Source organism: Schistocerca americana, chromosome 5 (genome assembly GCF_021461395.2).
Source record: "Schistocerca americana isolate TAMUIC-IGC-003095 chromosome 5, iqSchAmer2.1, whole genome shotgun sequence".
In the NCBI taxonomy this organism is placed as follows: Eukaryota; Metazoa; Arthropoda; class Insecta; order Orthoptera; family Acrididae; genus Schistocerca; species Schistocerca americana.
The window spans coordinates 579,121,891-579,149,649 of NC_060123.1; the positions used below are offsets into that span (position 1 = coordinate 579,121,891).

At 43.5% G+C, this 27,759-nt stretch overlaps 1 protein-coding gene across 1 annotated transcript in view; it reads left to right on the forward strand.

Moving 5' to 3' along the window:
- The first annotated feature begins 867 nt into the window (after positions 1-867).
- LOC124616551 (lachesin-like) overlaps positions 868-27,759 on the forward strand; it is a 354,912-nt gene continuing 328,020 nt past the window's right edge. The window contains exon 1 of the mRNA XM_047144869.1: positions 868-970. The gene's annotated coding sequence lies outside the window, so the exon portion shown is untranslated. The remainder of the gene's footprint in view (positions 971-27,759) is intronic.

Sequence of the window (27,759 nt, forward strand, 5' to 3'; positions counted from 1 at the left end):
TGTATTCGTCATCGCCATACTGGCGTATCACCCGGCGTGATGGTATAGGTTGCCACTGGTTACACGTGTCGGTCACCTCTTGTTCGCATTGACGGCACTTTGAGCAGTGGACGTTACATTTCAGATGTGCTACGACCCGTGGCTCTACCCTTCATTCGATCCCTGCGAAACCCTACATTTCAGCAGAATAATGCACAACCGCATGTTGCCGATCCTGTACAGGTCTTTCTGGATACAAAAAATGTTCGACTGCTGCCCTGGCAAGCACATTCTCCAGATCTCTCACCAATTGAAAACGTCAGGTCAATGGTGGCCGAGAAACTGGCTCGTCACAATACGCCGGTCACTACTGTTGATGAACTGTTGTATCGTGTTGAAGGTGCATGGGCAGCTGTACCTGTACACACCATCCAAGCTCTGTTTGACTCAGTGCCAAGGCGTATCAACGCCGTTATTGCGGCCAGAGGTGGTTGTTTTGGGTACTAATTTCTCAGGATCTATGCACCCAAATTGCGTGAAAATGTAATCACATGTCAGTTCTAGTATAACATATTTGTCCATTGAATTCCCGTTTATCATCTGCATTTCATCTTGGTGTAGCAATTTTAATGGCCAGTAGTGTATTAGTGGGTTGAGTGGTCGGACCTCTCGACAAGTGGGCGATCCAGAGTTAGGCGAGTGGGCCGCAGCGGCGGCTACGTCACGGCGGCCGCCACGGCGCACGCGCGCTCCCGCCGGCCAGCGTCCCGAGCCGCGGCGGCGGCGTCCGCGACGGCGGCGTCGGCGTCGGCGGCGGCGCCTCCGGCTGCAGTTGGCCCGCTCGCAGCGGCGCGTGCACACCTCGCCCCCCACTCAGCACAGGCTGGCCCGCGCCGCAGACACGCCGCCCACCGCCGCCCACGCCGCCGCCTCATGGGGCGACACGGCCCGCGCCGGCACCGGGGCCCTCCGGCATCGGCTGCTCCACGAGGTAACCTGCCGCCAGCCACACGGCGTCCTCACCAGCAAGCGATAACAATGTGTTGCGGCGACGGACTGGATAAGAAACAAATCCACCCCGCGGTTATTCGCCGTCTGACGGTTGCCGTTCTCGGCTCCAAGTAGCCACTCTTCGAAGGTTTATGGCAATAAACTTTCCACCTCAACATAATATTTACAACGAAGGTAGGCAATGAAAACCTTGAAATTCCATTTTCTCAAATTTCACAGAAGCAAAAATGGATTCTCAAAAATTATCTAAAGTAATAAAGATAATTTTCCTACTTGTGTAGCTGTATAGTACAAGCCTGCAATTTCAAATCTCTTTTTAATGACGGAATTACTGGTCGCTGGAATTACTAGGTTTTCACTGACAGATGAAGTTGCGAGGTTTTCATTGTCTACCATGGATAAACTGGTCCACAACTTCAGTGTATATCATGGTCGAAGACGTTTCCTGCGTAGCCTTTTCTAAATTTCTAAATAATCACTTCATTTCATGATTTAGCTGTTAGCAATTTCCCCCTGGGCATTGTCAAGATACAGACATTCTGATCAGGGGCCGATATGCAGAGTGTAGTATTTGAAGAAATACTTCAGAGCCACGATCGCATTGCAGTATTAATTTTGAATTGATGAACAGATTCAGCAGTACTTTGCTGCATCGTCAGATCTTATCTTTTTCAAAATCATGCTATATATTTTGACAATATTGAAAATTTAAATAATATGGAGATGGAAGCTCTATCAGCAGTCGATCACAACGAGTCAGCATGTCATTAATAAAATGATTCAAATGGCTCTGAGCAGTATGGGACTTAACACCTGAGGTCACAGTCCTCTAGAACTTAGAACTACTTAAACCTAACTAACCTAAGGACATCACACACATCCATGCCCGAAGCTGGATTCGAACCTGCGACCGTAGCGGTCGCGCGGTTCCAGACTGAAGCGCCTAGAACCGCTCGGCATCACCGGCCGGCTGTCATTAATAAAAACATTATTTGTAATCATGTTGCCACGCAGCTTTCGCCGATTACGTGCGACCACACACATGCCCGAGAGAGTATGCGAAAGACGAGCATGTGTGTCTCGTCGCACGTAATCGGCGAAAGATGCATGGCAACATTATTGTAAATAGTGTTTTTATTAATGAGATACTGATTGGTAGTAATCTACATGCTGGCAAAACTTGCATCTCCAAACAATTTAAATTTTCAGCATTGTCAAAGTATATGACGGAATACTGAAAAAGGTAAACTCCAAAGATGACAGCAAAGCACTGTTTAAGCTGTTCATCGATTCAAAATAAATATTTAAAGGCGATCTTTGCTCTGAAGTATTTCTTCAGATATTACTACCTCGGTTACTTGAATCACAGTAAAAAATTGTATCCTACAGCTTCTTATACTCCACACATCTGTGTAGAGGAAGCAGCTTCTGATGGCATCCGTAATAAAAGTTTCTGACAAGCATTTTGGGTATGCTCACAGAGGTTACTGCAATTCAAATTTGGTCCTATGGAACAAATGAGAGTAAAAAAAGTAAAATGAAATAAAATCTATCTCTGACGTGGAGTACCTGCGCCCTTAACTACCTCGGATGTAAGAAACCTCCATTTAGAATGCCATCACTTGTTCCTTCCTACATGTAGATGTGTGGAATATAAGTTGCTATAACAGTTTATTGCTGTGGCACAAGTAAGAGAGGTAGCTTGAGAATTTCGCTGATAGCTAAATCACGAAATAATGTGCTTATTTCAAAATAAACAACAGCCTACGCACCAAAACAGCTTCCCTCAAGACGAAAATTTAACATATTTATCTTCCTGCTATCGATATGATATTAGCGATTCATCAAAGACGTGTTTATATAGCTATAGCATCAATTGCTGTCAAAAACGTTGCATAAGTTACTTCTAGTTTCTGTCAGTACGTGGACCATCTTCTGGCACTGGGTCAAAATATTTATTAAAGCGTTTACTTTCTGTTGTGTTGCTTATATTATCCTTAACAACAAGTTACATAGGCAAGTTTCAGTGTGTCATAACATGTGCTGCAGTACTTTCGCAATCAGTACAATCCCATACTTTTAGTTGCTAACTGTCAAACAGCATCATACAAAGTTATTCTTAATATTCTTTTTGACCAATGCCCGAGGATGCTCTATGTGTAGACAGAAACTAGCAGCAACTTAATAAATTTTATGACAGCAGCTGACGGTGTAATTATAAAAATATGCCTCACAGCAACTGTCTTGCAGGTGTTGAGCACCACCTTACATAAATATTTCTTACACAAAGGCTTTCAGGTTTCTGCATAGGATTCTGGTCTACGACAGACGTTTCAACTTCAAACTCACGTGTTCCGAATCACCAAAATTTAAATTTCTAAAAACTTTGGTACAATTCGTAACAGTGGTCTAAATTTTACCTTTTATAACAATGTATTCTACCTCACGGCGCGCTAGATCGTTTCCACTGCCTGTAAACAGTCGTTGTTATCGACTTATCGGAAACTACTTACCGAACAAAGCGGTGCACCAAAATCCTAACGTGTGAAGTTTTATTCTTGTAGTGTTAATGAAAATAAAGTAGACCTTGTTTATTGTTTATCACATCTTTATTACGACGGACGTTTCGACAAAATGTCATCTTTTGTGGCTCGCCTTAATTTTGCATTTGCAACAAATTACTAATTCGTATACGAAAAGACTAGATGCAATCTTTAGCCAGCAGTAGACGTGAAATGCCCGCTGTCGATGTTTCCAGTTCTCGACAGGAAACTAAATACTCAACAGCAATTGCTGTTCACAAAATGGTTCAAATGGCTCTGAGCACTATGGGACTCAACATCTCAGGTCATAAGTCCCATATAACTTAGAACTACTTAAACCTAACTAACCTAAGGACATGACACACACCCATGCCCGAGGCAGGATTCGAACCTGCGACCGTAGTAGTCCTGCGGCTCCGGACTGCAGCGCCAGAACCGCTAGACCACCGCGGCCGGCTGCTGTTCACACAGACTTCTACATCTTATCAGTTGCTTGTGAGTCGCTATTCAGAAACCACTCGTCGATACATTATTGCCCAATCTAAACAAATTTCTTATAATTCGAACGAAGGCATTTCCACAAGGAGATGTAGAACTGTTTACTTATTCATTATTAGAGGGTTTTAGCATAATATATATCCTCGATCATCTCACTTATTAATTAGAGCAGATCACAACAATTCACAATAACAGGTATCAGACAGTCAAAAATAACTTCCCAGTTCCTAAATCACTACTCATTGCATTACTGAAAACCACTCATCGAAGACGTACAGAACAACTGGCACCGCGCGAAATCCCAACACGGTTGTTACCAATAACATGGTTCATAGCTTCTTACGTAGAATACAATGTAATAGGACGTCAGTAGGCGATATAGAGTGCAACATTAACCCTGAATTCTGTATAGTGTGCATGCTGCCGCAAGTTGAACTGTGTTGTGCGGATTGGCAGTGTAACATTGTATGTTTTGTCCTCTCGTTTTCCAATCATGATTCACCCGTGGCAGCAGTGACTGTCTCAACGCTTTGAATTTCTCTGTTTTACCGCTTTATTGATGACTCACTCTATGGAAGATAGTGACATGTTTTCCTGTTTCTCTTAAACTATGAGTAAATGATAAATTTAGAAATAATCTTGGTGGTTTTTTTTTTTTTTTTTTTTTTTTGTCTAATTCGACACCGGGGGGATTTTCTGCCACTTCTTTCATAATTTGGTGTTGTTGAAACAAAACAAAACTGAACTCCCCCCGATCAGGCCATGAAGCCCCAGCACTACCGGCCGCTGCGGTTTCATCCTCAGCCCACAGGCGTCATTGGATGCGGATATGGAGGGGCATGTGGTCAGCACACCACTCTCCTGGCCGTATGTCAGTTTCCGAGGCCGGAGCCGATACTTCTCAGTCAAGTAGCTCCTCAGTTTGCCTCACAAGGCCTGAGTGAACCCCGCTTGCCAACAACACTCGGCAGACCGGATGGTCACCCGTCCAAGTACTAGCCCAGCCCGGCAGCGCTTAACATTGATGAACTGACGGGAACCGGTGTTACTGTTGCGGCAAGACCGCAGCAAAATAATAGCGATCTGCTTACAAGCCACTCTGTCCCTTTTTCTGTTTGTGCCCAGTTGCAGAGCTTGTAGAGAAATGAACAACACACGACAATGGGTTGCGAGAGGAGGATTCGTATGCCAATACGCTCGCTGTTAAGTTAAATGTATTAAAATTAAGTCACAGTCTGACATCTTGTTTGCCTGATAGTATGTTACCGTGGCCTCCTTATCTACATATCTGGCCTTTGCTGCTGACTACTGATCTGTCAAGTAATGTGTTATTTTGCGGCCGCTTCCTTTGAAATCGTTATATAAACTAATATCTTCTTCTCTTTATTTCAAGCAGTAGGCGAGCAACTTTTTCCGGCGACAGGAAGCTGTTTCCATTGGTCTTACAAAGTCTGTTTTACCATTCGGCTTGTATGGTAGAAATTCTTTAGTTATGCTTCACTCAGGAGCGAGAGCCGTCTTTATTTATGTTCGTTGTTTCTACCATCTGTTTTAGAAAATGTTCAGTTATCTCCACACATAGTGGCTTTTAAATCCATCCAGTCCCACGAAGCTATCCATCTATTTCAGGAACGCCATTTCTGATCTTACTGAGGTCTTTAGAAATCATGTGACGGGTCTCTGAAGTGTAAAGCAAAACTTGCACCACCCATCACATTCAAAAATTTCAGTCTTCTCTTCAGTAGTTCTATGATCTACGGTTGTTTTTGTTCGGACTGAATATTTGCCTCCAAAAGCCTTGCGCTTTTGTGTAGAAATTTTGCTGTAACCTCTTGCACCTCTCCAGCAGATCTGTTTAACGAAATGCTCCGATCTCTGAGAGCTGAACTGCTACCCCCCCCCCCCCCCTCCCACCCGTTTCATCAGCGAAGAAGAACTTTAAAATGTAAGATTTCTTCCTTTTGGGACCAAAGTGTGTCTCCATTAATTCAACTCTGAACTTGAGGCAACGAAAATACAGCTAGAGAACAGTCATAAACACAAGGGGAAGGATAAATTTACGTGCAAACTCAATAGTATAAGAATAATAACCAAGAGGTAACTGAATTTTAAATTCACAACACTTTATTACATAACTTTACGATAATTAAATACCTGCAAGTGAAAACCATGTGTTTCAAACGGGTACAACGCAGCCCCTGGCCCCATACTATGCCGACAGCGGCTGCCTGAAGTATCACGAACAGTCAGGTTACATTTGGTACAGATAACTTCTAAAACAAGAAACGAACTCATTACTCGTGGACATGTCCGAAAGAACAGATACCATATCCATATAAGTATATAGTTCTGACAGTACCGGCCATGATCCTCTTCTTCTGTGCGGAAGCACACATATTACCTGAACTCTCACGGGACTTGGTAAGAATGTCTTCCACGAGTAATGAATGTGTTGGGTAGGGACACTACGAATGTAGTGTGTGGACATACAAGGTGAGAATGTGAGTCTCACGGGAGGCGTGCGCAAGATAGTCCCTGCAGTCGCACTATCGTCTGTGCCCTCGGTGGCTCAGTTGGATTAGAGCTTCTGCCATGTAAGCGGGAGATCCCACGTTCGAGTCCCGGTCGGGACACACATTTTCACCTGTTCACGTTGACATATATCAACGCCCGTCAGCAGCTGAGAGTATTAATATATAATTCTAATTTCGTGACCATATCGGTTCGATCGTATACGACTGGAAAACACTGACCTGGTCAGATGAGTCCCGATTTTATTTGGTAAGAGCTGATGGTAGAGATCACGTGTGCCGCATACCCCACGAGGCCATAGAGCCAAGTTGTGAACAAGACACTGTGCAAGCTGATTGTAGCTCCACAATGCTCTGGGCGGTGTTTATATGGAATGGACTGGGTTTTCTTGCCCAACTGAACGTTTCATTGACTGGAAATGGTTATGTTCGGCTACTTGGAGACCATTTGCAGCCATTCGTGGGGTTCATGTTTCCAAACTGTGGAATTTTTATGAATGACAATGCGCCATGTCACCGGGACACATTTATTCGCGACTGGTCTGGAGAACGTACTGGACAGTGCGAGGGAGTGAAATGGCCAGCCGGATTGCGCGACACGCATCTCATCGAACAATTATGGGACACCCAGCATCTGTAACACTTCCGTTGTTATGGACGGCTGTGGAGGCAGTATGGCTCAGAATTTCTGCAGAGAACTTCCAGCGGCTTCAATTATTCAAAAACAGTCTTAATCGCATTTATTACTATTATATCGCCAACCGGTTTCAACCCGACGTAGGGGTCATCTTCTGGGCATTTACACCATTGGTCGACTGCTGGTGTTGTCACTCCCGTCTACATAACGGCAGGAAACTATGTAGACAGGAGTGACACCACCAGCAGTGGACCAATGGTGTAAACACCCAGAAGATGACCCCTACATCCGGTTGAAACCGGTTGGCGATATAATAATAATAAATGCGATTAAGACTGTTTTTGAATAATTGATTAATCATACTAATCGCTGCTTCATCTCCACAACCATGTCCAAAAATTCCAGCGACTTGTTGAGCCCATGCCGAGTTGCTGCACTACCCTGGGCAAATGGAGTTTCGCCACGGTATTGGAAGGCATCTCATGACTTTTCGCACCTCAGTGTAAAGGCTCTTAGCATCCACCGTATACCACTTTTGCTAGTCACTCAATGCCGCCGCCTAATGCCGCTCAGCTCACTGCGACGTGGAGCTTCAAGTCATACCAGGCGCTGTATCTCCACGGTAGCCTGTGCACCGCCAGCTGGTAACACGTGACGCTGAGGAGGCACTCTTCCACTGATACAGCTGCCAGACATCACATTTCCAACACAACTGCACGTGTAGACATTGCTGGATCTCCATTGCTGTCTACCACAACTAATAAAGTACACTTCGGCACCACATCAGCTAGTGCCGACCGTAAACTGAAATTCGAGCGAACCACAGCAAATCTCTGTGTGTCAACCGTCACATTCAGCAGCCCGTGCTAGAAATCTCTAGTTTCCGGTCTGTCTTTTCTTCCTTAAAGCTTGTGAGCTCCACACCCGTCACCTATCGGCGAGCAGCACATCGCGGTTGGAAAGCAACACTCTCTGGAATCCACTACGGACCGTCTGTGCCACCTCTATTGGATGATAATCACTCATCATCAACAAACAACGCTGTATTAAAGAGAATTCTTTCATTTAATTCCCAGTCATGCTCTGAACTTCCGTTAAGTAATGATTACTTCTATATCGAGTTCGATACCGCGTAGGAACGTTGGTGTTTCCCCGTTCTAGTTCCTTCAAGACGGCCCCACGTCCATTCAGCCTGCTATCGCCAGAGTAAAGGAGACGTTTCCCGTGGGTGTAAAGCGGCTCACAACCTCCCCATGCTAAGGCCGTGGCGAGGAAAGGCTGCGCTCTACCCGCAGTCAGCCCAATAGCCCGTTCATGGTCTTGCATTGTAGACATTACTTTTCTTTAAAGTAAATACTAAACTGTGTAGGGGATAAACTATTTCACTGACGTCCTCATTGCTTGTTACAGGGGGTTGACAAAAATATGGAAACAAAAAATATTACTATGCGAAATACGGTGCAGTAAAAGCGTCAGCGTGCGAAACAGCTTCTACTCGTCTCGGAGTAGATAAATACAGGTCCTTTATAGTTTTCAAGGAATTCTTGTAATATTCTTCTTGCAAAATCGTGGCAGGTTCAGCTCACGGAGATGAAAATGGATAGCGGTCACAAAGATAGACCACAAAGGCTCAGTAAAGTTGAGGCCTGGTGACTACGATGGGTGGTGGATGGGGAGTGGGGGGGAGGGGGGGGGGGTGGTAAGAGGTGGGATGCGATGCTATTCTCGTGCTCACAAAACAAGTCCTCACAAATACTCATGGAATCGCTGGGATGTTTCACTCTTGCGACGGTAACTTGATCAGAAGTTGGAAACATATGAACAAGAATCATCAGACTAGATGACTCTTCCATTAATTGTAGTACAGGTTTTATGGTTTCGATACCACGTTTTCCTCTTACGGCCCTTTACGTGACTGATCAATGGTTTCGGAATTTCAGCTCGCCCGGCAATAATAAATTTTATTATATTCAGTCACGTCATTTTATACTCATAACATTTTTTCCCTCATGAATTTCAGTATTTTTTTTTAAAGAAACCGATATGAAAATCAAATAATTTGAAATCCTTCTAAACCGGTCCATTTGAGTCTTGTGATGCCTCTTACGTCATTGGCTAACATGCTCCTCCTACTCTCATAAATCTCATTAACAGTGATATCCTGTTTCAGAATTTATGTTTCGTGGTAATGAGCTACAAGTCTCGTGTAGTACAACATTGTAAAAATACAGTCACAAAAACTCCGGAAAAATTGTTTTTACGTGTTAAGGGAATGAGAAGAAGCTTAAAATACGGTTGCAGCTTGCTCGTACACTTCCAAATGAGACAGTGGTCGCTATGCGTGTTTATTTCTGTGAGGATCATTTTGATGTAAGTAAACACTTCACACGAACACGTTATCGCTTTCATCGTAATGGGCAGCGCGCTGATTTTCAACGCAATATATTCAACATCCTCATTCGGAGCATTTTTTCGTCTCTCTTCGTTTAATACTTTTTACTACTGTCTCCTTAAGTTTACTTTATTCGTAATACAGATACGCAAGAGCTTTATACTTTACATTCTGTTTCATTTTACACCTGACCACTTGAGATGAATCACTAAGATGGTCTTAAGAAACTGTATTTCCTACCTGTAACAATTTATGACTACATTATTCTTTCCAAGTAAGACAATAATTTGCCACTTCCAACAGCTTCCACAGAGCATGTCGTGAAGTTGTATGACTTTGACAAAAAGAAAAAAAATTAACACTGCTGGGAACTTATGGGGAAATGTGATAAGACCAGATCATTACGATAAAATGAAAGTTGCTCCTGCTTAAGCACCTTTGAAGCAGGTGTTAAGTATGCAGTAGTACAACAGGTATTTTAAGATTATACAGCGTCATCTGAGTAATTAATAGACGTAATTCCTGGTGGTTTAAATTAATGATCTGGAGGAACAGAAAAACTGGAATGTGTAAAGCTGTTGAGGTCGAATACGATGACTCCCTGCAGTATATCGATTCCGAGACAGCATGTTGGTTTCAACAACATGTTGGCTTTATGAAATAAAAAAGGATGTAGGAAAAAATAATATAAATACTGAAGAAACTACCGACAGGTGTTTAGGGGAAAAAGTAATGAATACGGAAGGATTCCAAAGTAGAAGAGTGAAAAAAAATCCGACAATAAGTAGTCAGAAAGAAAAAGAAAGAAAGAAAATATAATGAACAGATAAACGTGCGGCTGGTCCAGGTGGAGGTTCGAGTCCTCCCTCGGGCCCTCGGGCATGGGTGTGTGTGTTTGCCCTTAGGATAATTTACGTTAAGTAGTGTGTAAGCTTAGGGACTGATGACCTTAGCAGTTAAGTCCCACAAGATTTCACAAACATCTGAACATTTTTTTTGAACAGATAAACGAGTACTGAAAAAAAGAAGAGAACAACGAATAGGGAACTGAAATTGGCACGTGGTCTTTAGCTGCGCCATCCGCAAAAATATCACTGTTATTGGTTTACATTTTCTAGTCACCTTTATTTCATTATCTCATTCTCGGCCATCTCATTCTATATTATTAAGGCGTAATATCCTTATGAACCCCAATGTGCAGCATTCGCAGAACTTTTCTTCCAATTAATTATACTTTTTGCATTCGCGGCAGTTATTCGTACCCCAAAAAAATGGTTCAAATGGCTCTGATCACTATGGGACTTAACATCTGAGGTCATCAGTCCCCAAGAACTTAGAACTACTTAAACATAACTAATCTAAGGACATCACACACATCCATGCCCGAGGCAGGATTCGATCCTGCGACCGTACCGGTCGCGCGGTTCCAGACTGAAGCCCCTAGAACCGCTCGGCCACATCGGCCGGCATTCGTACCCCACGTAATACCAGTTTTACTGACATCATTTTGGCCGCTCTTGCGTCGTAAGTCATAAGCGTAATTGTTTAATATAGGTAACTCCGATGTCATTTGTGAATTGTTATATCGTGTTTGTGTTTTCATTACGGTGATAGTAGAAAGGGACACAATAACACCCAGTGCAAATTGTACCATACAGTCTGCAGAGTCTAGTGTTGCCATCCGATGGAAGGATCACCATTAGCTCAGTCGCACTCTATGAGTCATCGTGGACAGGTTGATAATTTCATCCAGGGACTTACGCACAGTATAATGATCAGAAAGTTTACGGTACAGCATCACCGCTGCTCTTCTAGACCAAATGCCTGGCGTGCAAAACTTAAGGACGAAAGTAACTTGCGCATAATGTGGCACTCCGCAAGTAACATTAATATCTCGTAAAAGGCGGTTCAAATGGTTCTGAGCACTATGGGACTCAACATCTTAGGTCATAAGTCCCCTAGAACTTAGAACTACTTAAACCTAACTAACCTAAGGGCATCAGACACACCCATGCCCGAGGCAGGATTCGAACCTGCGACCGTAGCAGTCCCGCGGTTCCGGACTGCAGCGCCAGAACCGCTAGACCACCGCGGCCGGCGTAAAAGGCGGGACATGGCTCTTAAGAAGGGTGTGTGATCACCAGGACAGCAACGCATGCTCGCCACAAGATTGGTAAGAAGCTCTTGTCGTAGCGCGTTCGATTTGTTCACTAGCGTGGATGACAACTGCTGGCCGGCCGCTGTGGCCGAGCGGTCCTAGGCGCTTCAGTCCGGAACCGCATTGCTGCTACGGTCGCAGGTTCGAATCCTGCCTCGGGCATGGATGTGTGTGATGTCCGTAGGTTAGTTAGGTTTAAGTAGTTCTAGGGGACTGATGGCCTCCGATGTTAAGTACCATAGAGCTCAGAGCCATTTGAACCATTTGACAAGTGTTGGATGATCGTTGGTGCGTGTGGATGTGCTGCAGTCCGTCTCTTCAACGCATCTCACTCGTGCTCTTTTAAGTCTGGGGAATGGTAGGCCATTCCATTCATCGAAAACACTCTCGATCCATGAATTCCTCCACCTGCTCAATTCGACGAGGTCTCGCATTGTCATCCATACGAATGAAGTCAGGATCGAACACACCCCTGAAAAGACGCAGTTGGGGAAGGAGTATGGGGTCACAGTAACGTTGACTGTTGGGTGTACCCTGTTAAAAGATATGGAGCTTAGTATTGTGCCTTCCCACACCATGACACCTGGGCTACCAATAAGATCACGTTCGGCAGTGTACCAGAGTGCAATACATATTCCCACCTCTCGACAAATGATGGTACGTAATGCAACCAGAAGCTCTGTCGAAGGTGATAATTCTGGTGGTCCAAGTGTTATGGTCCGGGGAGGGAAAATATATCATGGTTGTATTGGACACCGAATCTTTGAACACGGTACACTCACAAATCAATATCATTGTGACACTGTGCCCCTTCCGCACGTGCGTCTTTGCAGAGGTACATTCAAACCTGGCTTCATTATTGTGGATGACAATGCACGACCACTTCGAATGCCCATGTGAAGAAGCTTTTGAAACGAGAGGATATTCCACGAATGGAGTGGCCTGGCCATTCCTTCGACGTAAACCCCATTGTTCACAAGCAGGATGCCTGGGAAAGAGTATTGCAGCACGTCCAGATGCACCGACTACCACAAGATCTCCATACCAACTGTCCGCCCTAATAGCTGAGTGGTCAGCGTGACGGATTGCCGTCATAGGGGCCCGGGTTCGATTCCTGGCTGGGTCGGGGATTTTCTTGGCTCAGGGACTCGGTGTTGTGCTGCTGCCTTCATCATCATTTCATCCCCATCCGGCGCACAGATCGCCCAAGGGGGCCGGACCTGCCCCGCAAGGAGCCTCCCAGCCAATGACGCCAAAGCTCATTTCCATTTTCCATACCAACCTTGAGGCCAGGCCTCTTAATTACCATGTCCCGACGTCTTTAATGCCGAGGGAACCATCACAAATCACGGTGCCTTCACTGTACGTACTGTCTTTGGACCGACTATCGTTTCTGTTCGTCTCATTGAGTATTGATTTCAGTTATATTCTGTGCAATAATGTAGCAGTTCTTCATATGTACGGTCCAAATCTTATCGAGTTGCTCGGCAGTGACATATCATGCGACATTTGTTTTCGACTTGAAGTTTTGCACATCAGAGTAGTTTGGGATGAAAAATCCCTGCATGTAGATATAGCGCTTCCATTCCGTACCAGCATCTCTACTCACAGTAATGAGAGTATCACGTATACGCAACATTTCGTTTATTTGTATGATGTACTCTAACATCTATATTTCCCCAATTTTTTGTCCCCTAGTACCATGGGCGTTACTTCCTGATGGATCGTGATCAGCCATCACACCATTTCTTCTAGCCAGTGTTCTCCACACAACTATCTCCTCGCCGCTGCGGAGAATCTCCTCACTTCTTATCTTATCTCTCCACTTAATTTACAGCATTCTTCTGTAACACTACATCTCAAACAACTCGATTCTCTTTTTCCCCTGATGGGCGTAATATCTAATATGAACAGCCATAGCCTTTAGAATCTCATTTCGGTTTTATTTACCGCTTTGCAGCATACAGTGTTTAGAAACTTGTCATATATCCTCCGATTTCTTCTAATCCTGTTACTTTCATCGTTGGCTTTTGCGTGCTGTTATTGTCTGACGACTGGCTCGACGCAACATTTTACCCTACTTTATCCTGTGTAAGTCTTTTCACGTCTGTATAATTACTTTAACCTATGTCCACTTGAACCTACTTGCCGTAGTCAGACTCTACCCCCTCTACAATTCTGACACCAACGCTTCACTCCATTATCAAATTAACGCAAATCCGTTACATGGAAAACGTTAAATTTACACCACTGTTACCCCATTTACGACGGTCTTTCATCTGTCATACACAATTACCGTTATTCGCGCTTTTTTATTACATCCCCGCTGAACAACCAGTTTCATAGAATATAATTATGATAATGGTGCGAGCGACAGTGAAATGTTTTATAGTGACAAACATAGCCTCAGGTGGTTGTGACTCAGATATTACATCACCGGTAAATGCAAAACACTACGAGGACTCCACTCCTGCTAGTTATATAACTGGGTAGCATTTGACTTCAGTTTCATTTGTTACGAGAAATATGCGATTGGAGAAAACATAAGAGCCCGGTGCACCGACGGTGCAATGTAGGTATATATTGTAGCGCTGGAAAATAAATAACGATGACGTGTGAAAAGAATTAAATAGTTTAATAAACACAGTACGCGGATAATATAAACTTTAGAAGCCAGTTCATCGCATACGTTACCTGACTCCGGTGCAGGAAACGATGAGTATTAGTACAGGCTAATTCGTCAAACCCTAGAATGAAGATGACGATTAAGAAATGTTCTGGAGTTACTAATAATGTTGTTTTACAGAGCGATGGCGACGTTTCGGAAAGCACATCCTCTCACCCCCATAGCAATCGAGACCTATAAGATATTCTTGGTGATATAGAAGCCGGTTCAGCTGTATTTAATCTTTGTGTTATCAGATCACAAGCGGTTTCGTGGCACCGAAACTACTTCCTCGTGACGAGTAACTAATCCGTAAGAGTTAAGTAGCTTGGAATATGGAAGCCACCATCTGTTGTCAGACCAAATTAATAAACCTCGAACGGCGGTACATCAGTGAAACAAAAGCAGTCGAGCTTACAGGTCCAAGTCTAAATGGTCGGCGGCGCCAAACTCCAGTCCAGCTGACTACGATCTACGAAAGGTATAGGTGCTAATGCGTAGGGAAAAAAACCTTTGCTGTTAGGAGAAGAGTTTGTGAAACTTCCCGTGGAAACTACTGTCCGCACCTAAAAAAAAAGACGTTGTGCTTCAAGTAAATGCTTTTAATTGTTGCCTAAGAGAATTCCTCGCAGAGCATAGAGTGGTTGCAAAAGAATGCAAAGTACACCTTGTGAACTGCATGCAGCTGTCGACAGGAAAGGTAAAACACAGAAAATACAGCATATAACCTACGAATTTCTTTTCCATCCGAGTCTTGAATACAGTTCGTTAGTCTGGCAACTTTACCACATATAATCAATAGAAGACACGGCGATTAGCCGAAAACAGATGTTTCACCACGTTGACCATGACGATAAAAAAGAGAAAGCTAAGTTCTTACGGAGGCTTACCGAAGACGGCTTTACCTTACATCGTCCAACAAGGCAACAGGAAATGGAAAAGTGACGATTTGCCCGAAATACCCGTCCACCACTTGTCGTAAGCTGGCTTGCGGGGTATAGATGTGTCAGGAGGAATGGTTAGGGTTTCTTGATACGATAGCAACGATCATTCGAAGCATAAATCTTCATATGGACCTATGCCCTACTCCGAACTTTTCTCGAGATAGAACACATTGAATGTACATGATTACTTATTATTTGTATTATTCAATATGTTGTCAAGTTTCCGCGTGTACAACAGGTAGTAAACGTTACGAGGTGCGTTTTAAAAAACACCAATTGAAATATTTTTAAAATATTCACCTCTAAGAATTATCATACACGTCGCATTACAGCTGCTGTACGATTCACAATAAATGTTCCAATATTCCAATGTCAGTTTCAATGCATTTGTTTATTTTTGGGAGAACATGTTGTGTTTCTTGTCTGAGTGGCTCTGCACGTTCCCAAATGAGGGCAGCCGGGTCCATGATACGACAAAGCAGTTCATCTCGCGTATTTACCTTTCGTTTGTTCACCTCATATTTCATCTGATCCTGTAAACAAAAATCTGATGGCATAATGTCTCGCGATCTTGGTTGTCAGTTGATTGTACTACCATGACCAATCCAGCTGATGTAGTAAGGGCGGCTGAGATATGCCTAGCCCCAAAACAAATGTAAGTTAGGTGTGTTCTGTCTCGGTAGCCGCTCAGGGTAGAGCATGGGTTCCAAATGAGAGCTCCTGTTATATCGCTGAATATCGTCTATTCACCCTGAGAGTCCCTGTATCATGGCGATTTAAACGTTTTCGTCTGCGTCGTCTTTCGTAGAAACGCATTTCTTTCGACACTCACTGAATGTTAAAATGTAATTATTACTACTTTTACACATAACCGATACACAAGTTTTTAAGCGATTATTCAGCTTGGAAACAACCTTCTTTGTTGAAAGTCTGATCGCGTAAATTCTTACACGCAAACACCATCTGCAAAAGAACACTCACACTAGATACATCATTAAGGAACTGTGACGAGAACGGTGGATTAAGGCACAAAATATGAAAATGAACGAAACGTAGGGAGCTTTGTTCTCTTTCTCTTTACGGTCTGATCATCGATATGTTCCTATTAAGACATTTCAGTTGGAAAGTCATTGTCTAAAGGTATTTTCCTTATATCCTTTTTTTTGCATAGGCTTTCTGTTGGTTTAGGTTTTTTGTAGAGTGTTGTATTGTCTAACGGCGCCAGAAAACAATCGATAGAGCTCCGCCGTCGAGTCCCGTTCACAGTTTGGTTGGAATGCAGACAGCGAGTAACGAATTGTGCGCTGCACACCTGACGAAGAAAACTAGGGCAACTGTCGAAACATTCTGTAAAGATAACATGGTTACGACCTCTGAAACCTATACATCTTCACCTCAGCAAGACAGCGTGAACGATCATTGATTTTAAATACACTGAGATGGCAAATGTCAAGGGATACCTCCTACTGTCATGTCGGACCTTTTTTCGCCCAGCGTTGTGTAACAACTCTACGTAGCATGTAATCTGCGAGTCCTTGTAAGCCACTGCAGAGATACCGAGCCATGCTTGTCCACAATTGCGAAAATGTTAGTGTCGTGGGATTTTGTACGCGAACTGACCTCTCGATTACCTCCCATAAATGTTCGATGGGATTCATATCGCACGATATGGGTGGCCAAATCATTCACTCTAACTGTACAGAATGTTCTTGAAACCATTCTCGAATCATTGTGACCCTGTGACAGGGCACAATGTCGTCCATAAAAAATCCATCGTTGTTAAGGACATGAAGTCCATCAGTGGCTGGAAAACGTCTCCACGTAGCTAAAGATATTTCCAGTCACTTATCGGTTCAGTTCCATGTAAACACGTAGCCCACTCCATTATGGAGTCACCACCAGTGATGTGTCGACAGAAGTTCCGACACAGTGTGATTTGAGGGGACCGCAATGCACGCTATAAACACACGAAGGATGGCGTGAGGTCTGAAGCAGGATACGTAATGAATGCTATAAAGAAAAGTACGTAGCTTTTGGAATACTTAACTTTAATCCATCCTTGTTGTATACATCGTTCTTGATGAGACATGCTTTATACGATAAGTATCAGTTGCTATGTAAGGCTAATGGCGCCTTGCTAGGTCGTAGCCATGGACTTAGCTGAAGGCTATTCCAACTATCTGCTCGGCAAAGGAGCGAGGCTTCGTCAGTGTAGTCCCTAGCAAAGTCGTCCGTACAACTGGGGCGAGTGCTATCCCGTATCTCGAGACCTGCCTTGTGGTGGCGCTCCGTCTGCGATCACTGACAGTGGCGACACGCGGGTCCGACATGTACTAATGGACCGCGGCCGATTTAAAGCTACCACCTAGCAAGTATGGTGTCTGGCGGTGACACCACAACCAGCTTGCATAGTGCTTTTTTGTGATCCTGGGTCTGTGGCTTCGTGAGTCTCGTCATACTTGAACCCTACCATCAGTTCTCATCAAATGGAATCGGGACTCATCTGACCAGGTCACAGTTTTCCAGTCGTCTATGGTCACCAGCCCAGGAGAGGCGCTGCAGGCGGTGTCGTGCTGTTGGCAAAGGCACTCGCGTCGGTCGTCTGCTGCCATAGCCCACTAACGCCTGATTTCGCCGCACTGTCCTAACGGATACGTTATCCGAAGGTCCCACGTTGATTCCAGCGGTTATTTCGCGCAGTGTTGTTTGTCTGTTAGCACTGACAAATCTTTGCAAACACCGCTGCTCCCGGTCGGTCACTGCGTTATCCGTGGTGTGAGGCAATGCCTGAAATTTGGTATTCTCGACACATTCTTGACATTGTGGATCTCAAAATATTCAATATCCTAAGGATTTCCGTAATGGAATGTCCAAAGCTTCTAGCTCCAACAACCATTCCGCGTTCAGTGTCTGTTAATTGTCGTCTTGTGGCCATAATCACGTTGCAAACTTTTCCACATGAATCACGTGAGTTACAATGACAACTCCGCAAATTCAGTGCCCATTTATACCTTGTGTACGCGATACTACCGCCATCCGTATGGATGCATATCATTAGATCATGAGTCTTGTCACCTCAATGCAGTTTTCAGGTTAAATTCTATGTCTCACAGTCGTCAGCAAAAACTGTTAATACAGACGCATTATAAATTTTCAGATTCAGGCACATCGAAAAGTGTAATTTTTCCTCTTTTAGTTATTTTTTTTGCTATCCATACTGCTATAATAGTTATCACTTCAGCTGTAATACACTCCTGGAAATTGAAATAAGAACACCGTGAATTCATTGTCCCAGGAAGGGGAAACTTTATTGACACATTCCTGGGGTCAGATACATCACATGATCACACTGACAGAACCACAGGCACATAGACACAGGCAACAGAGCATGCACAATGTCGGCACTAGTACAGTGTATATCCACCTTTCGCAGCAATGCAGGCTGCTATTCTCCCATGGAGACGATCGTAGAGATGCTGGATGTAGTCCTGTGGAACGGCTTGCCATGCCATTTCCACCTGGCGCCTCAGTTGCACCAGCGTTCGTGCTGGACGTGCAGACCGCGTGAGACGACGCTTCATCCAGTCCCAAACATGCTCAATGGGGGACAGATCCGGAGATCTTGCTGGCCAGGGTAGTTGACTTACACCTTCTAGAGCACGTTGGGTGGCACGGGATACATGCGGACGTGCATTGTCCTGTTGGAACAGCAAGTTCCCTTGCCGGTCTAGGAATGGTAGAACGATGGGTTCGATGACGGTTTGGATGTACCGTGCACTATTCAGTGTCCCCTCGACGATCACCAGTGGTGTACGGCCAGTGTAGGAGATCGCTCCCCACACCATGATGCCGGGTGTTGGCCCTGTGTGCCTCGGTCGTATGCAGTCCTGATTGTGGCGCTCACCTGCACGTCGCCAAACACGCATACGACCATCATTGGCACCAAGGCAGAAGCGACTCTCATCGCTGAAGACGACACGTCTCCATTCGTCCCTCCATTCACGCCTGTCGCGACACCACTGGAGGCGGGCTGCACGATGTTGGGGCGTGAGCGGAAGACGGCCTAACGGTGTGCGGGACCGTAGCCCAGCTTCATGGAGACGGTTGCGAATGGTCCTCGCCGATACCCCAGGAGCAACAGTGTCCCTAATTTGCTGGGAAGTGGCGGTGCGGTCCCCTACGGCACTGCGTAGGATCCTACGGTCTTGGCGTGCATCCGTGCGTCGCTGCGGTCCGGTCCCAGGTCGACGGGCACGTGCACCTTCCGCCGACCACTGGCGACAACATCGATGTACTGTGGAGACCTCACGCACCACGTGTTGAGCAATTCGGCGGTACGTCCACCCGGCCTCCCACATGCCCACTATACGCCCTCGCTCAAAGTCCGTCAACTGCACATACGGTTCACGTCCACGCTGTCGCGGCATGCTACCAGTGTTAAAGACTGCGATGGAGCTCCGTATGCCACGGCAAACTGGCTGACACTGACGGCTGCGGTGCACAAATGCTGCGCAGCTAGAGCCATTCGACGGCCAACACCGCGGTTCCTGGTGTGTCCGCTGTGCCGTGCGTGTGATCATTGCTTGTACAGCCCTCTCGCAGTGTCCGGAGCAAGTATGGTGGGTGTGACACACCGGTGTCAATGTGTTCTTTTTTCCATTTCCAGTAGTGTACATTCCAGTACGCCGGCCGGTGTGGCCGAGCGGTTCTAGGCGCTTCAGTCTGGAACTGCGCTTCCTCTACGGTCGCAGGTTCGAATCCCGCCTCGGGCGTGGATGTGTGTGATGTCCTTAGGTTAGTTAGGTGTAAGTAGTTCTAAGTTCTAGGGGACTGATGACCTCAGATGTTAACTCCCATAGCGCTCAAAGCCCTTTGAACCATTCCCGTATTCACTCATCTTTTCATTTGGAAATCTGATAGCAAATAGCTGGGCTTCAAGCCAATTTTCAGCGAATGAAGGAATATTTACAGATAATGAGGCGATCCAGTGCTCAATTTCTAGGAGTCTAAAATGTCAAAATATTGAAAATAAATTTGGATAAAGCACAACTTGTATTACTTGGCTGAACAGCCAGCGGCTATCACTCATTATTACGAGAATGACTCAAGAATACCAATTCTATTCTCCACGATTTACAGGTGTGGAATTAATGTTTAGAGCCGGCTGATGTGGCCGAGTGGCTCTAGGCGCTTCAGTCTACGGCCACAGGTTCGAATCCTGCCTCGGGCATGGATGTGTGTGATGTCCTTAGGTTAGTTAGGTTTAAGAAGTTCTAACTTCTAGGGTACTGATGACCTGAGATGTTAAGTCCCATAATGCTCAGAGCCATTTAATGTTTCGAGTATGGTACCAATGAAAAAAATGGCCTAAGGAACTTCGATAATGGCATATGAAATGCACTGGTCTATACCAAACTAAATATAATATTCTAGAATGGATAGCCGAAAGAACATGTCTCAGAATTTCAGACAAAAAATAATGTCAAACAGAGAAAGTGCACTAAAACACATAGGAACAAAAATAAGTGAAATTTACTTGAAGTTAGTAAATCTGAAAGTCTTGAAGGCACTATACGGCAGAATGAATTACAAAACTCAGCAATAGATGCAAGGATCAGTAAAACGGGTAGAATACATAGTTTAATCTAAAATATCTACAACAAGAGATGCACCTCTGCAAATATAAAGGTAATCACTAAACGACAGTGGTAAGACCAAATCTTTATATACGTGTCAAAGTTTAACGATGAACAATAAGTTCGACGGAATAGAGATAACTGTAAGGAGGCTTATTAGAAGAACAGTGGCTGCAATACAAACTAAGCAATATTGGAAAAAGAGAGCTAAAGAGATCTACCAAAACATGTAACAAATATCAGAAATAATGGCAAAGTGAAGCTCAAACGTTTTTGGACACCTCTACCGAATGAATTAGAAAAGGGTAACGAAGGAAATAATACTCTATTCCTGGAATAAGAAGTCAGTAATAACATGGATTACAGAAATAACAGAAGAACTCGAAAGAATATCGAAGGCTTGGAAATAAAAGGTAAATTTAGAAGGCTTTCAACACAGCATAAAAATAAGAAATCGCGAAGAACATGATCAGAAGAAAGACAATACGACGTAGGAAAATATGAAGGGCACTAATAACCTCGCCTTTCATCATCGCACCTAAACCACACACACACACACACACACACACACACACACACACGCAGACACACACGAAGATGGAGTACTAGAAAAACAGGAAACAACAAAAATAATGTAGGAATAGAAGTTCCTACGTGATCGCAGTTGGTTACTATGATGATTAAAAAGGGTTATCTTAAAAATTAGCAAAAGGGCCGTCTTAGTGAGTCATTATTTCTTGATTTAGTAAAAATATCTGCAAAACATATGAAATTTATTTATCGGATCGTTAAGTAAATATTATTTATCACCCGTAATGTAAGAAAACAGACACTTTTTTGCCCGAAGTTTGGTTAGGGTATTAAACACTGTTGGGGAATTGGCTGAAACCTGATCTCGTTGAGGGATAATGGTTTTAATGAGGCAGGAATTCGTCCGTCTAGTCCATTAGCGCAGCCGTATAAGAGTTTTGTGGTCTCTGCCAGCGGTGTGGGTTATAACCACATCCTTGAGTACCTCTATTGAATATTAATTTCTTTATTGATGACGTTTACCGAGAGGATAGGATACAAAATCAGGCGGTAAAATTTGTTCATTCCACGTAATAATTCAGTGAAATAAAGAATGATTTAAATTTGCACAACTATGCAGTGCTCAGAAATCTGCTGTCTTTTGAGACAAATTCTTCAGTGAAGACTTATATTTCTTTTCAAGTTGTCCACTAATGAATCATCTGGACATTTGGAAACATAATGTAATAAGTAATAGATATTTATCTTTCCATGACCAACGTATAAAATTCAACAGTACGACCTGCTTCAATCTTCCTTCAGGTGTAAGTGGACGGATTTGAAACTATGTAGTACGTTATCAGAAGGGTCATTTGTGTAACGACGAAATATAATTCGAAGTGCTTTCTATAATCAGGTAAAGGATCTTTTCCAAAACAACATCTTTAAGCTGCATATAGATTACTTATTTTTCGGCTAATGTCTATCGCACCTTCAGGACTCTTACACTGGACATAATCACATTCAAGTAGGCACACATATGTTGGCTAATAACTGTTCATGTTACTTTTATCACGTGGTAAAGTCGAATAATATAATTAAGTAACTACGTGGTAGCTTACTTGGAATTACGAGACAGACCCAAAGTTTATGCTAGCTACATGCTTCTACTTAGCCGTGCTGTTGGTTTTATCTCGTAATTGTAACGAGCTGCTAAATATTTACGTAGTTCTATTTTTTAAGTTTGCTCTCTGACAAAAGTAACACCGAAAGCTGCTAGGAAACACACGCGATGGCAACTTGGATGTGATTATGGGCAATGTAAGATTCCTGATGACACGCTAGTCCCGAACACACGTCGAATAATAGTCAATTTGTACATCAAGAATATTTTGCAGCAAGACCGCGTATTGTCATATTTTATTTCCCCTATGATCGGATTCGATAGAGTCATGCTGTCGTATTCTAGAAATAATATTACTGTGATTCCCTGAAGATCCGAGGACGACATTTAGACTCTGTCAAAGACGGTCATTGAGGAAATAAAATAAAAATAAAATATCACAACACGTGATATTGGCTGCCAAATATTCTTATTTACGAAATTTCAGATAGCTCCCAGCAACATGTGAAATTTGTACTTTATTTAAAGCTCCTATTCTGTAAAATGTCGTTTATCAGTATACGAAAGCTGTACAGCGGCATTTGTTGGAAATATTCATCTATGAGCAATAACCTTTCCGTACTAAATCATCGTAAGACATCATAATCATGTAAAATACGTCAGAAAGCGACCTTTTGCCTCACTAAATGCGGCTATCTTATAAATCGTTTATAACAGGCCGTTAATACTTACTTAGGTCAATTACGCGTAACCGAAACAGCGCCTACCGTAGGAAAGGCCGAACGACGCCGTTTATAATTCTCTGCATACACGTTTACAAGTTTATCATGCAGAAAAAATATAGCTTCAACTACGGATATGGTTTAGCTCAGGAGGTCGTGGCATGAAACTTACATGACTGGTGAACCGAATTCCAGTTCTCACTGCTGACCTTGATGGAACGTGAGATGGCGTCGCTGTGCAATAATACCGTCAACATACGGACACTGTGCAGTGTGCCACATGTATAGCATTATGACGTGGATAACAAAGTTGTTCGACAATGACGTACCTCTTTGCGCTGTTATAAAAATGGTTCTGAGCGCTATGGGACTTAACTGCTGAGGTTATCAGTCCCCTAGAACTTAGAACTACTTAAACCTAACTAACTTAAGAACATCACACACATCCATGCCCGAGGCAGGATTCGAACCTGCGACCGTAGCGGTACCGCGGTTCCAGACTGTAGCGCCTAGAACCGCTCTGGCCGGCTGCGCTGTTATAGATGAACATAAAATGAAAGAAGGGAAATACGGAAACCCAGCGCCAACAGAGAGGTAGAAAATCGGTGCCGGCCCATAGCGTACACCTCCTGGATAGCTTTAAGAAGACTGTCGAACTGAAGGCCTGCATCCGGCTGAAGTACGGTGTGCTAGATGGTTTCACTTTCTGAGACATTGCGACGTGGTTTGGCGCGTAGTTTCACGAACTGCACACTACCACTTCCTCTTATAATGCTGAATGAAATCTGTGAAATTAGCTTCCGTTAACATAATTCAAAATACATACTTATGGATCGGATCTGTAAGGAATCTGCATCTAAAAGACGGACATGGATGGGGAGGCGGGGGATGGGAATTCAGGCATCGGTAAAGCGAGTCAGGCGCCGATTGCAGCGGTGTCTTGCATTTACTTTCATGAATCGAGCCTAAAATAAACAATATCGCTTTAAAAATGTGTAGTGGCAATACAAGAGCTTCATTTACTTGTACTTTAGTGAGACTTAGTGAGATGCTACGGTTATCTGTGGAGGAACTCGATAGAATCACACTCGAGGCTACGAATTTAGGAAACTGTATCGGCTTCACATAATCATTAATGGCACAGTAGAGAATCAAAGTGCAAGAAAGGAATAGTGCTGTATCAGTGCGTCGGCTTTCACGTCAGTTTGAATAAAATCCTTTTGGGTACTAGTATGCGACTGAAGAGGACCGCTGCAGACTGAAGGGGACCGCTGAAAAGACGGCCGAAAAATCGAGTTCGATATCGGTTTTTAGTTCGAAAAATAGTGCAGCCACATTCCCAAAAGGATTTAATGCAAATAGCACGTTAATGTCTGCTTGTGTGAACACAAAATATTAATAATAATTTCTGCTGAACAAATTCTGGGTTCTTTTACAACAGTAGACATATATAGTATTTTATAATTTTGTTAGGTTTTGAATGATTATGAGGGCATATTTGGTGGTCTCTACAAATGCTGCAGAAGCAGCCTTGGGTCACGATTTTGTTGTACTTACGAGAGCCTCAACTTTTGGAAGAAACGTTCATCTATTTAACATATTGTGTAGTGGGGAAAATTCAGACGAAAGTTTTTGATAGATCTTTAAACTTTTGTATTTCTGGAAAATAAGCGGGCGGTTATTTCTCAACTACGGAGAGTTGATAAAGAACGTAATGACTGTGAAGTAGGGAATGCAGTGCAACTGTTGTAGTTCGTAATGTACACGCATTTATTGACAGGGAAATGTATCAGGATAATAGACATACTTTCCTCAAGACAAATGATCATACCTAAGAATATCGTCTGGTTTCCACAACCTTATACTTTTTTGTATGTCTTACTGGGTAAGCCTAATGATTGAAAACTGAAACACTATTATCATGCTAAATTCTGCTAATCTTCAGTGCGCTGTCTATTCTTAGTTTTCCATCTACAGCTGTAATTGTAACACCGAAAGCCATTTGTAAGCTAATGAGAATAAGATTCCGAGGCAATGGCAGACACAGGATATCTCCTTCCATCCGAGAATGAAGTGGGGGAATAGCGACGTGGACCGACACTTCGACGTCCTGTTCAGCAGATTTTAGAGTGATTTAGAAGGAGTGTGTTTTGTAAACTGGAAGAGGCTGCCTCGTGATGACTGGGTGTTGTGTGATGTTCTTAGGTTAGTTGGGTTTCAGTAGTTCTAAGTTCTAGGGGACTGATGACCATAGATGTCCCATAGTGCTCAGAGCCATTTGAACCATTTTGTTTTAAACTGGAAGACGACCGAGCCGGCCGCAGTGGCCGAACTGTTCTAGGCGCTTCAGTCTGGTACCGCGTGACGCTATGGTCGCAGGTTCAAATCCTGCCTCGGGCATGGATGTTGTGATGTTCTTAGGTTAGTTAGGTTTAAGTAGTTCTATGTTCTGGGGCACTGATGACCTCAGCTGTTAAGTCCGATAGTGCTCAGAACCATTTGAACCATTTTGAAGACGACCGAAGAAAAACGCGAATGGTCGGTAAAAAGTTGCTTACAAACTGCACAAGAAGATTTCTGAGACTGAACTCGCTACACTATGTAGACACCAACCCTCCACTTGCAGAGCCATACATGTTTACTCGAAACATCCACCCTTCCTCGGTGAATGGAGATAGAGAAGAAAAGTGACATCTATTTTGGAGTTCAGGGACTCACGCTAGTATGAGTCCCAGGGAAGCAGACAGTTGCAGTACGTCGTCTGATTACCCACCACTTCCCTGTTACTCATTAATCGCAATCTTGTATTCGACAAGCCAGGAATGAAATGTTTCTAAGGTCTTTCATAAACTCACCATCCAAGCTGCTGACGAGAATAATGTATAGGAGAATGGAAAACAAAACTGAGGAGCCGATGACGAGCATTTTGGTTTCCAAAAAGATAGAGGGACGAGAGAATCAATTCCGGCGTTGCGCTTGACAATGTAAACAAGACTTAAGAAACAGGATTTGTCGACCTAGAAAGAGCGGTCGAGAGTCTAAAACTGTGCAAGATATTCGAAACTCTGAGGAAAACAAAAACTAAAAACAAGCTGTTGGGAAAGACATGTAATACTCAACGTTTACAATATGCAAGTGGGAGAACTACGGATGGAAGACCAAGGACAAAGTGCTCCGACTAAAAACGGTGTAAGACAACGACGCAGGCTTTAGCCCCTACTGGTCGGGGTGAGAGAATAACAATGATAAGATTCGCTAATGACATTGCACTGCCCAAAAAAAGTAAATTACAGGACCTATCAAATGAAATGAACGGTCTAATGAGCACACAGTGTGGCTGAGAGCAAACTGAAAGAAAAAGAAAATAATGACGAATTGAAGAAATAAGATTAGCGGCAAGCTCAATATCAATTTTTGGGGACTCGAGATCAATTGGAGACAAAATAACATGTGACGTACGAGGCAAGGGGGACATAACGAGCAGACTGGCACAGGTAAAAAGGGCATTCATAGCATAAAAACCTTTACTAGTGTCAAACGTGGGCCTTAATTTGAAGAACAAAAATCGGAAAACGTTCCATTGCATGGAGGAAGAGAATCGAAGAGTTTAGTTTGTGCTATTGACGACTGTTTGAAATTAAGAGGACTGATAGGAAATTAAGACAAAATAGAAGGAAAAGAACTTCTGTAAAACGCTGACAAGACGAAGGGACAGGATGATAGGACGTGTGATAAGTCATCAGGGAATAACTTGCATTTTAGTAGAGGGAGGTACAGATGGTAAAAACTGTAGGGGAAGACAGGAATTGGAATATATTCAACAAAGAATTAAGAACATTGCGTTCAAGTGCCACTCGGAGAAGAATTCGGGTCGGGCAACATCAAAACCAGTCAAAAGGTTGGTGTGCCAGTTGTGATATCGAATCGACGCAGTAATGTGGGTCGTAGTGGGGACGTGACAGAATGGCAGGAAGGATCTGTCTACCATTATCACACCGTGATTGGTCTTGGTGTATCAACGTGGTCTGTCCAAGGTATCTAAGAGAACATCTTGTGACTTGTTCATTTTTGTGTTGTGTATCGTAAACTGAATAGGACTGAACTGGTTTCCTGTTCTTTACCTTCGTGTGTGTCTGTATTATAAACCTGAACAATGCAGGTGGCATACTTACGTAAACACTATCTGATACAATGAGGCACCAAAATTTACCTAATATTGTGTAACTACATTTAAATTAATTTTTACCGAAATAATCAGAAAACCTAAAACTGTATGCTAAAGAAACTTGATTGAATTTTCTTGTTATGAGAGTACTGAAGGGTGATATTTTTTGTTTGTTAAAAACCCTTCAAAAGGCAAGATCGCACAACATATTTTTATTCAATACGACCGGTTCCTACAATCTTGAC